At 39.4% G+C, this 11,767-nt stretch overlaps 1 long non-coding RNA gene across 1 annotated transcript; it reads right to left on the bottom strand.

Moving 5' to 3' along the window:
* Positions 1-91: 91 nt before the first annotated feature.
* On the bottom strand, positions 92-10,481 carry LOC141731367 (uncharacterized). Its single transcript, XR_012583420.1, has 4 exons — positions 10,101-10,481; positions 8,354-8,713; positions 4,001-4,124; positions 92-1,939 (listed from the first exon to the last, which is right to left on the bottom strand). It is a non-coding gene; the product is annotated as an uncharacterized LOC141731367 (long non-coding RNA).
* Positions 10,482-11,767: the final 1,286 nt, after the last annotated feature.

Raw genomic sequence — 11,767 nt, 5'->3', positions numbered from 1 at the left:
AAAGCGGCTAGCCAAACCAAGCAGCAAAAGCCAAAAGCCAAAAGTGCCTGGGCACACACCCCCCCCCCCCTCTTCCCCATCCCGCCACAGCAAGACGGCCGGGGGTGGGGGGGGGTGGGGAAGGCAGAGCTGCCAGACACAACACACGATATTGGGATAAAGGCTGAAGGCTGTCACCCCACGACATATATGAAGATCAGCAAGCCACAACAGTTTAAGTAGAATATTAGTGAAGTTATCACAGGGTGGAAAAGTAGATTTTAGGGGTTTTGGTAGGGGGGGCTCAGGAGGCAAGATGGAGAGAATTGGATGTGTCCAGCCTTTCTCCTTCTTCTTCTTGGCCTCCATCTTCTGCTGTGATGTTGGCACTTTTGGATTGGTTTAGAGTAGAAGCTCACTGTCTAACACAGGTGATAGGTATTGGAAAGTAACTGTAAACATTGTACATGTAGTTTTTAGTATAAAGACATAACACTGCCCTGGGGGCAGGCAGAGTGCCTGGAACTGTCCTGGGACGGACCTCGGCAGGGCAGGAGAAAATGTTTTATAGATAAGGAACAATAAACAACCTTGAGAGCGAGAAATGAAGAGCTCTGACTCATTCTTCAAGTGCCCAGTCTGGGAAAAGAGACTTTTAACATTCTCGGGGTCGCAGCAACCCAGAAAGGCCCTGAGATGGCTCTGGCTGGCCTGGGGCTTGTGCTGTAGGTTTGAAATGTCTCTGGAGCACCTTTACACAGTATTGCACTCCCCCTGGTTTCAGGTGAGTTTGTGCAGCCCTACCTGAGTCAGTTCCTGTGCTCTCCTCGCTCCTGAACACCAGTGTGACAACCTGGGCTGTGGCCATCAGGTCCACAAGGACGAGCATGTGGCTGCTCAGGTGTCATGGCTCACTTCTCATCTCTGGGGCAATTAGGGGTGTGAACATCAAAAAAAAGGCTTGTGGCAGAAAGCTGTGTGTGCATACTTTGGGTTATGGATTATGGCAGAAAAACAGAATTTCAAAGATTCCTCATAATAAGTCTGACATCAGGATAAGCAACCAAGTAAAAAAAAACCCAAACAAACAATCAATCAAAGCATTTGATGGTTCATATATTTAATCCTTATAAATTGATGAAATGAGGGAATGCTAAACATTGTTTCATAAATATGTGCACTTTTCTGTGCACTTTAACACTGGTTTAAAGGGCTGTACATTTTTGAGACAACTAGTGGGATAAATGTGTGAGCTAATGAGTATAGGGAAATTAATTGTTAGGGTACGGAAGGATAAGGAAAGACAGTGAGTTTGTAATCTCCACAGTATAGCACATGCTAAATGTCACAAAAAAAGGGACTACTATATCACACAGAAACTGGCATCTATCAACTGACTGGAAGCAGCCTTTCAATAATCATTCTGTTCGTTTTTTAACTGAAAGGGATCAAAAATGTGTCTATATATACAAAAAATATTTTAGAATCCTATTAACAGCAACACTTCTTAAGGCAATACAACATTTCTTTCTCAAAAATACAGACAGAAAAAAAAAACCTTCCAATAAGCAGATAATAGTGTTTGCAATGGCAAAATAAGTCAATTGAAAGTGTAATGACTTCTTATAATGTCAACAGAAGTGTTTGGTTCACACACTCATATAATGCATAAGCCATTCAACTGACATTGTATCCAGTTGCTGTTATAATTTATATGAGTAAGGGCCTGTAAAAACTCTATTTTTTAGTCTATTATGATATCAGAAGTGTTTGTTGTGAGTGAAACCCTTTCTAATGCTCATTTATTATAAGCGAAAGACAGTAACACTAACATTAAACAAGAAACCTTATTGCTTTCCAGTTTTCTTCAGTATGTGCTCTGCATTCATCTGCACTTTCACAGACCATCTGATCTTACAGGGGATTATATAATCTTCTCTTGGAAGTACATCAGTTCTGCCTGAAATAAGGCATATGGTTCAACAGTCCACAGTCATTGTTCTATAGCAGTATATAGGAAAACATTCATTTCACATTGATTCAAAAAAAAATCACACATTGAAATTACTGATTTGAAGACCACTGATGAATTTTCCATCATTTAACCCAATGTTTTAAGTATGCATTCAAATTCATGCAGTTACCTTGTTGAACCCACTGGACCATTTTCTCTGGCCAAGGCCAAATGCAGCTGTAATGTGGAGAGGGAGCCCCTACTGATCTGAGGTGAATGAACCTCACAGTGCTAATGGAAGCACTACTACAGTTTTAATTCTCCTCTTTTCTCTGCTTTGCCTGGTCCTTTCCCCAGTAAAACCTGCAACTGATATTCTACATAAATCTTATATATATTTCAAATATATATTCTTGCCTGACATTTTTCAGGCAAGAAAATTCTTTTTAGGACAATCTTTTCATAGGAAGAAAAGGAACCAAACCATTGGTGCGCATTTGCTGGGAGTTCAGACAAACTGTAGGCGCAGTGTAGCAGTGGACTGAAGATGCAGCACTCCCATTTAGGAAATGTATGTAACCCTGTGGTCCAGGTGAACTCATACAACTGAGCAGCATGAAAATAAATTCCCAGTACAAACACAACACACACAGTTAAGACAGGAAATAGCTTGCAAGGAATCCACAGGCTACCGCATGTTTGTACAAACCAGTCAGCTAATGCCTGGTTTTGCAAGCCATATTCACTCCAAGTGTACATTTATTCCAGAGTAGTCCCAGATTAAAAAAAAAAAAAAAAAAAAAAAGAGAGAGAAAAAGTGAAGCTTTTACACAAATAATTTTTCTGAAAAGCATAAAGCAGCAATTTTTTGATGAGTAAGCTGTTTTGCTGAGAATAGCTTACTCTGCTCTGTGTATGCCTGTACACAACATGCTAGAAAATACATGACACTAAGAAATCTTTTCATGAGAAATAAATACATCAAATCCAAATAAAGCTGCATTTTGAGACTTGGTTATACACTGCAAAACCTGGACAAGAATATAATTTTTTATGTAGAAGCATCCAAGGGCCACTCCTGGCTCCTAAACTCTTTCAATACACAAACAGGTATCCCAGGTATACAGATGGAATTCATTTCAGCCATTTTTTCCCTCTCAGTCTCAAAAGCATCAAAATCCAGAACTGTTGAGGTCAGATTAATTGCTTACATAAAACTCTACACTTTCCAAAAACTAGATGTAGATGTGTTTTCTGGCTTCATTGTAAAGAGGTTCCATATCAAAGTGGTGAATTAGTTGTCCAGAGGTTAAAGACACCAGAAGAGCACTCAGTAATTTGAGAATAAATTTTTCAGTTTATAACCCAAGTGTCTGCATCTGTATCCTTGTCTTGAAAAAGCCATATTTTCTTTCCTTATTTTCCCATAATAAAGGCAGCACTACTAAAACAGGTTTGAAACTGTTGAAAACTTTACTGATCTGATTCATCATAATGCCTTCTTTCTACATTGAAATCAGGGGAAATTCAAAAATTTTAAATTGATTTTTAATTCTACTCTTTAACTGAACATTAGGTGTTAGAGAGAAAAACAACCCTGTGGAAGAAATATATAATATCTCTATCTTTTCTCCTAGATTTCTTATGACTTCATTAATTTTCCAGGCTCATTTCTTACAGCTTATTAATCCAGTGTTGCTGAATCTTCTTTCCTTGTGATTTTTATTACCTCTTTTTTATTCACAGGACGAATATTACCTGTGAATCATCAAAATTCACATTATTTTTATTTGCCAGACTCACTCTATTTCTAGATTTGTCATGCCTGGATGCTGATTGGTCCTGTGAAGGAGCAGTGCTGTTCTCTGTGTGCATATGGCATCCCTGATTGCTTTTAATCACTGACCTATGGGCTGTTATCCAAAAGATTAGCAACATGAAAAGGATTCTGCTGTGCTGGTAAGACTATCAGGGGAAGTTAGGCATCTAATCTGCAGAGATGCTCCTGTAAATTTTGTTTGTCACCTTCTGGTTTCTAAGGTACTTAAATAGCTACATAAATCTTACCTTTGATCTCGAGCTCTCCCCTCATATTGTATTACAGTAGCACCTACCCAACCATGCTCGAGGCACCATGCACATTCAGTAAGAGATCTCTGCCATCCTGAATAGCTTAAAAGACCTCTTCTATCTGTATGGAAGAATAAAAAAGAAAAGGAAAAGAAAAAAAAAAAAAAAAAAGGAAGGATAAAAAAAAGAGCTGGAAATAGAAAAGGAGCGCACATGTGACAGAACTATGAAATGGCATCTGAGGGAAGAATCACCAAATACACACTCTTTCCTGGAAAATAAATCAATTCAGGTGCCCCAAAGGAAAGTGATCTATAAAATCACGAGTTACATGGAGAGGATAAACAGAGAACGATCAGTCAGTGTTTGCTTTTGCAGCACAATGACATCAAATCAAACCAGCAGTTGGCAGACTGAAAGCAGACAAAGGGGCTTATTCTCACACAAAGGGAAGGAAGGTAGGACACAGACAATGCTGCAAGGTGCTGGGGGCACCCAAAGGCTTCCCCAGCTTCGCACTGACGCAAGAGCCATATGTGTTAGAGTGATTGAACACTAAGTGTTTGAACACTAAGTGTTTCTGGCTTGAGCAACCCCTGAACTTGAAATGACTGGAATTGAAGAGAGAATTCTTGGCAAGTTCTGCTCCGTCTGTCCTGTCCTTAAACTCATCTGCAAGCTTTTTCTCATTGTTAGGGAAAGATTTGGGACTGACCCAGAAAAGGCTTTTTATGTTCTTATGTTACATTAAATAAGCAAATCAAGGACATTAAATTAAGCAGATTTGAATCAATCTGCGTCACAGGTCAGCAAAATAACTGGAATCAAGACTTCTACAATGGCTGTGCTCCATCACAGCTGCTTCTGCTCTAGTAAATAAAAGTGACCAGAGAATGTTCTTTGGCCCTGAACCAAGTGGTAGGAGAGAGCCATTGTCCATACAGCTGAACTTTTTTACCTGCTGGAACCAGAGATACCATATTCAGATTGGCCATTGGGACTATTCCTTGGTCCACACTAGTTCTGGAGAATGATCATAAAATTAGGAAAACCTGATCTTATTTTTCCACTTCCAGGACCTACCTATGAAGAAAAACAGAAAAAACATCTTTTCTTCATCAGGTACCTTTGTGACCAATGGTCTCTGAAAGTTGAAGTGTTTCTAGACGTAGAATGTTTTTGTGTGGCAGAATAAATCAAGTCTCCTATATTGCAAGTGCTTGGCATGGCTTATGTAATTGGTCCTGGACTGTCAGCAGCCTTGGAACTGTGCTCACAGTGATAATCAACCAATGTCACTCAGTCCTAGTGCCCAGTTTCATCTTCTGTAGCTGTGGTTACATCTTTTGCACAGAAGCACTCAGAAGATATATTAATAATTTCAGGGCCACCTAAAATCTTTATATATACACAGAGATGACAAAACGATGCTCTAATGCCACTGTAGGGCTCCAGGTGCTGGAATTAATGTCTTCCTACAGAAACTTGTGTGTGAGTTCTCAGAGAACTGGAAAACAGTGAGGGATAATAGTTCTCTAAAAGTTCTGCTGCTTTGGCCAGACTAGATTATGCTAACTTCTGTTACTGAGTTGGAGGAGGGGAGATAATCCTAACTTTTTTTTCCTCCTTAAAAAGAACAGAAAAAACCAAAACCTGTGGGGAGTAAAGAAATATGGCTGTTATCTCTAAGCTGTACACATGCAGTAGTATTATTTGATATTCCTGAAACCAGGAACATCCTGTTTAGAAAATGGAAAAAAAAACCTGATGGGAATTACTACACTCCATTTTTTCTGCTCCCCAATCAAAGAAAAAGTACTTGAAAAGCGTGAACATTATGTTTAAAAATAGTTCTGCTGAAATATGCCCAGAGATCAGAAAAAACTTCCATATTTGGAAGAACCTACAGTATGTTCTGCCAAAGTATTTGGCTTTTCTTTAGGTCAAGGCAACCCCGGGCTTTGGTGTTGTTCCCATAATGTGCTATAGACGGGGTGAAAGTGCTCTCCTGTCATTTCCAGTTTACAGTACAGTTTGTGCTGGCTGGAGTGGGACATGCCTTTGCAGCCAGTCCTACTCAGAAAACCTCAGTTAACTGCAACACACTCAGATTCTCCTGTGCTGTACTTGTATTTCCTATAAATACACATGTAGAGGAGGCAGAATTTCCTTGGAACCTACTTGATTTCTCTCCTTTTTTCTCACTGATTCCTCTCTACACATCCATACAAAAATACACATTTTCATTTTTTTCAAAATTTCTTTTTAGAAGACTTGGTAAGAACTAGAAAAAAATATCACATTGCTTCTATTTAGGTTTTTTTCGTTTCCTTCTTCTTTTTTTTCTTTTTTTGTTTTCTTATGCAATTTTTTTATGACATTACTTTCTCAGTATCTGTTTTACTCTTAAATATTTAATTTTGGAAGCTTTTCTGCTACAAGTAGTCATGGTGAGTAAAAGCTCCATTGATTCTTCTAATAGACTGGGATTTATCTTTTCAACCAATGACATCTCATTGCATGTCTAAAGAATGAAGTACCATTGAAATGCTTCCAAATATTGTGATGCATCTCTATGTGAATTAACTCAAGCATCACCTTATATTCCCCTTACTCTTTGGGAAGATAATTACATGTTGGTATAGTACATTTGTTTTTTCTATGTTTTGCCTTGTTTAACTTTACTGTCTCTCCTGACACTGCTTTTCATTTTCTAAAAAATAGTTGCCACTTTTAGATTACACATCTTTAGTTTCATTGTGCTAGCTGAAAATATAAATATTGTCCTGTTAGTATACAAATTCATTCAGAAAGGGGGTTCAAGTACTGCTACCTCTGCTCTCCTGTGCTGTTCCAGCAAAATGGTCACCTCCAAAAATCAGGTAATTAAATAGGGAGTTTCCTGAGCAGCCCTGGCAATAGGCATGTGCCGTTTACTACTTCAGCATTTCCTGCTCCTCAGCTGCTCTGTTGCCCTCCCAAGCTACCTCAAATGTAGGAGGAAGTGCCTTCATCTCATGTCCTCAGAGGGCTGCTGGTTTGTACATTTTATTCAGTGTACAAAGCTACATAATGTGAAAGAACTGATGAGCAGACCAGTGGACAACAGTTAATGTCCAAAAGCAGTTCCTCAGTGCTTCACTGTAGCTTGAACAGGATATTGATAAGCAAATAAAGGAAACTCCTATTTCTGATCTAATTCTATTTTCACTCCTGCTCTTTGCCACTCTCAGGCCCACCACACCTGATGTGCTGTCCATGCTCTTGAGGTCTTTTGATCAAGGCAAGTCAAGTACAAAAGGAGCTGAGGCTCAAGCCTGCACTGGAGCATTCTGATGAGCTCACAGTGTCTCATAAAATGAAGGATAGAGAGTTAAAGATTTGCTTTCAAGCTGGAAAAATGCATCCAGTAAATCCCACTGGCTGGGTTTATAGGGACTTTGTTTTGTGGAAATAAAATAAAAGTTAGGGAATAAAATTTGCTTCAAGGATTAAGGTTTTAATCCTTGGCTCTCCTTTGGCCAATAAAGTGTTTGATGGATATTGTAAGTCTCCATCAAAATCTGTGTCTCAGCACTGACTTAGCCAGTCCCCAGAGCAAACTAGAAAACCTCACATGCAGCTTGGAGCCATGTCACCAGGCAAATCAGTAAGCCCAAAATACACTTTCAGGAATATTCATATTTTGCATAAAAAGTTTACTGGATGAGAAGTGTCGCAGAAGCATCGTGGCCTTAATTAATAATGGAGTGTGTCTCCAGTGCTAATCCTTGTTCCAAGGGGGGGCCCTGCAGAAATTCAGTGTAAATCATCACAAGACTTCCCAGTGAGCCTCCCTTCAATAACCTAGTGAGCACACACTGAATCTCCACATTCATTTTTCTGGGAAAGTCATATTCATTTATGGTAAAACTGAGCCCTGTGCAGCTGTCAGTGCAAATGTTGAGCTTCTCTCTGTTGGGTTTTATATTCCTGTACCTAGACAAAAGTCAACTGGGGTGAGGATTCAGTGGTTTTTTTCTGAGGGGGAAAATTATAAGTACTTGGTATAATGACTTTGGGTTATCTCTGACTTGATGACTGATGACAATCCAAATGTAAGAAAATAATGTAATGTCTTATCTGTCAAGAGAAATGAATTGCTTTTAAAATCTTAGGTAAACTATGTGTTTTACAGAACAAAATGAGATTATGGGTGAAGTTAAACTGGGACTTGGTACTATGCAATTACATGAATTTACACCAGTAATATCTTTGGGGTTTTTCTGAATCCTTGATAATTTAATTGGGGTCCTAATCTGTTAAACATTCAATTTGCACTGAATTTCAGTAGACTTCAGATATTTTTACCTCTTTAGGCCCCTTTGACAATCTCTCTTCACACAGACATGTGGCTTATACACAGTCCTGGAGGTGAAATGAGGTACAAGGACACAGCAGGAAAGGTTTCTGCTCCTGTGCGTGACAACATTCAGGTGCAGGAGCAGCACTGACAAGGAAGATAATGTTGGCTCCAAAGCAGTGTCCATGGCTGCACACAGCTCCTTTCCACTCTGGACTAAATTGTCTCAATTCATCAGGCATCTGCCCCTGGCTCAGAGCTCTCACAAGAACCTTTACCACGGCCTTGATGTGTGGTAGCTTGTTACCTTGAAGTGACTTGATTGAACATCTGACTCTGCCTCACCAGTGCCTCCTGAGCTCTCAAACCTGAAAGAGTAAATTGGGAAATCAGGGAGTATTTTAGGATTTGCTGTTACTAGACTCATAATGGAGCCTTCTGACTCCTCTTGCTGGAGTTGATGAGCAAGCTCTGAGTAGTTGAATGCCCTCACACCCTCCAAGGCCTTTAAGTAATGACTTCAGACACTCAAAAGACTGGAATGCACTCCAGGCTGATCAACCATCTTCCTTTCTGGATTAAAACCATCAGGAGTCCTTTTGTCCCAATGAAAAAATTGTTGGTCTGTTGTCTGTATCAGTCCTTCTACCTTTACTCTGGACATAAAGCACACCACCAGCTGTAGGCTGGCAGCTCTTCTTGGTCCTTGGTAGTACAGGCAGCATTCTAATAAACACCACCACTGCCAGTAGCTGAGCCAAGAACCATAATGCACAAATGTAAAACACTGCCAATTGCTATAGATTTTTTTTTTATACTAGTCATGGAATGCCACTTCCCATATTTTTTTTCATCTCTGATGCTGTACATACCCTCAGCCTTTCACATCACTTTAAATTAATGTGTCCTTACTGTTCCTTTGCTTTCTTTTCCCTCCCCTTCTAAGAACTGCTGGTTTTATTTTCCCTTTTGGCTTACATTAGAGCCAGCTTAGATTTGATCACTACCAGTGCATCAGAGGAAACATACAGTACATACTGTGCTTTGAGCTGGGTGGAGAGGGAGCTATACATGACCCTCAGTTAGCAATAATATGACTAATGAATACATTGTACTATGGGTTTCCTGTGAAAGAGAAGCTCACACAACCCAGCCTTTATCACATTGTTTTTGTTAGCCATTGCTCTTTATTTACTGTCACTGGGGCTGGGAAAGACAGCTCATTTTGTCAGCACTGTGCATATGTATCTGAGCTGGAGCTGGCAGTACAACTTGTTCTTCTCCTGCATGTTTTATAACCTGTTTTTTATTTTATAGTACTCTAGTAATTCATTCTCTCTAAAATTAAAGTGGAATGACTATTTTGTGCATGGGCTACCTTGCACATTACACTTTATTTTTAAGAAAGGATAAAGGATTATATTCAAGCTTATACATCTCTCACCAGCGCATTGAAGGTCCCAGAAATCCAGTAGTCTTTACTGGCCTATTTGGAGGGACAGTTTTAATTCCAAGATGTCACCCAGCTAGAGGCATTTGATGGATTCAATTTCCAAACTACAAAGCATACTGCTTGTTTCAGTATCACGTCTAGCTGTTTATATATGGAGCAGATTTACTGGACATTCAAAAAATCTGTTACACCCTGCTTCTTTTTCACCATTCTGTGTGCTTCCAGAGAGTAAGAAAATGGCTGTGTCCCTGTTCAGCCTCTCCTCCCACACAATACTTTTCATTCTTTGTCACAAAACTTACCTTTGTTGCTGAGGTGCTCATACTTCAGATGCTTGTATCTTAGGCATATAAATATCCACTATCAAAGATTCCGAGTCTTGCTGCAAGATGAAAGCCCTTCATACAGACTTAACTTTGTTTATCCTCTTATGATGTCTCTATGTAAAAGCAAGATCCCCATGATGGCACTTCAGCATCACTTTTTTCAAAAGAGAACAAGTATTTTTTGACTGGCATTTGTAGAAATTCCTGCAGTTGGGTCCTGAGTGCCTCTTGATGTGAGAGCTGGATTAAGAGCCGAAAAAGTTTCACAGGACCATTTAGTCTTTAACACTTTCCTTTCCTCTGGCTTTGTGCTCCTTCCACATTTAATGTCTGCACTGCTCACAAAGGCCATTGCAGCAGCAAAAAAAGAGCTATTGAGTTTCAAGGCAAGCAAATTGTAACTGACTCAACAGAGATCTACAAGGGGACTCTGTAAGACATGCTCATACACTAAAATAGCAAATATATATCTTAGAAAAACAGTTCAACTGCAGGAGAACAGCAATTAGAAAGTCATAATTTCAAATTAATGTCACTTGGCATCCCCACTTCATAGTGTTCATCTCTCCAAATATTTAATTTCTTCTCCTCATTACTCTTTATTAGCCCCTTTAACCATTTCCTCAGTTCTTTTTTTTCCTTTGTTTTTCTTTTGTGCAGAGTCAGGTATTTTCCAACAGCATAATCTTTCATATTTCTGTAAAAGTAGCTGGTTTAAATGAAGAGAATAGGTGGCTATGGTTCAAAATGTTTGCGGTGATGTATACTCAGTCCAATATTGCTTCTACTGATTAACCCAATCTCTTGCAGAATTTAAATATTTAAAAGAAGAATTCAGTGTTATTCTTGGAAAGCTTATTATTTACATAAAGCAGTAGACTCTACCAAAAAATCAATTCTCAGGCTGTGAGAGTCAGCAGCCTCTTAGATTTTGTTCCTCTCTGACTCATACAGACAAAAAGGCTTCATGTCACATTTTGGCTCGTTGGTGAAATCCTTAGCCAGCTTGTGTGCTCCTGTGAAAATGCAACGAGAAACTCTTGTGAAGTTCTGTGCCCAGCCAAGCTCTGCCCCGTGTGCTGGGGAGGTGCCAGGGTGCTGTGCCCCTCAGTGCCAGGGGAGCCCAGGACTCTGCACCAGCAGCCTGGAGAAGCTGTGGCAAAATGCTGCACCCTGCGCCAGCACAGCACAGAGCTGCTGTGGTTTGTGTCACCTCTTGTATCCTCCTCTGGGACAGCGACAAGATTTTTATGTATAAACATTATTATGTACCTAAGAGAAGGTATTTTAAAATATTTGTTGTTCTCCTGAAGAATGAAAAGTCTCTTTAAGGTACTTTTTGCTTAAAGACTACAATTGGAAACATAAGAACTGCCAGGTACTTTCACACATTATTTTAAATGGAAAACAAACAAAGCTCAGAGGAGAGATCATACAAGACTACGTACTCCTAAAATGCATTCACTTAGTGTTTTTATTTTTCTTCCTCCTTTTTTTCCAAAAATCCCAGCTTTGTAGAGAAGCAAAATAAATATTAGATATTGTACAGATGTGATCTCAGTATTTTGGAACTGCTTAAAACAGTGGGAGCCCCAGACTGAAATCCTTATGTAGAAATTACCCAAATAAAGCTCCCACTGAGG

The sequence above is a fragment of the Zonotrichia albicollis genome, chromosome 1, assembly GCF_047830755.1.
Source record: "Zonotrichia albicollis isolate bZonAlb1 chromosome 1, bZonAlb1.hap1, whole genome shotgun sequence".
NCBI classification, from domain to species: Eukaryota; Metazoa; Chordata; class Aves; order Passeriformes; family Passerellidae; genus Zonotrichia; species Zonotrichia albicollis.
This window is presented reverse-complemented; position numbering and strand designations above follow the sequence as displayed.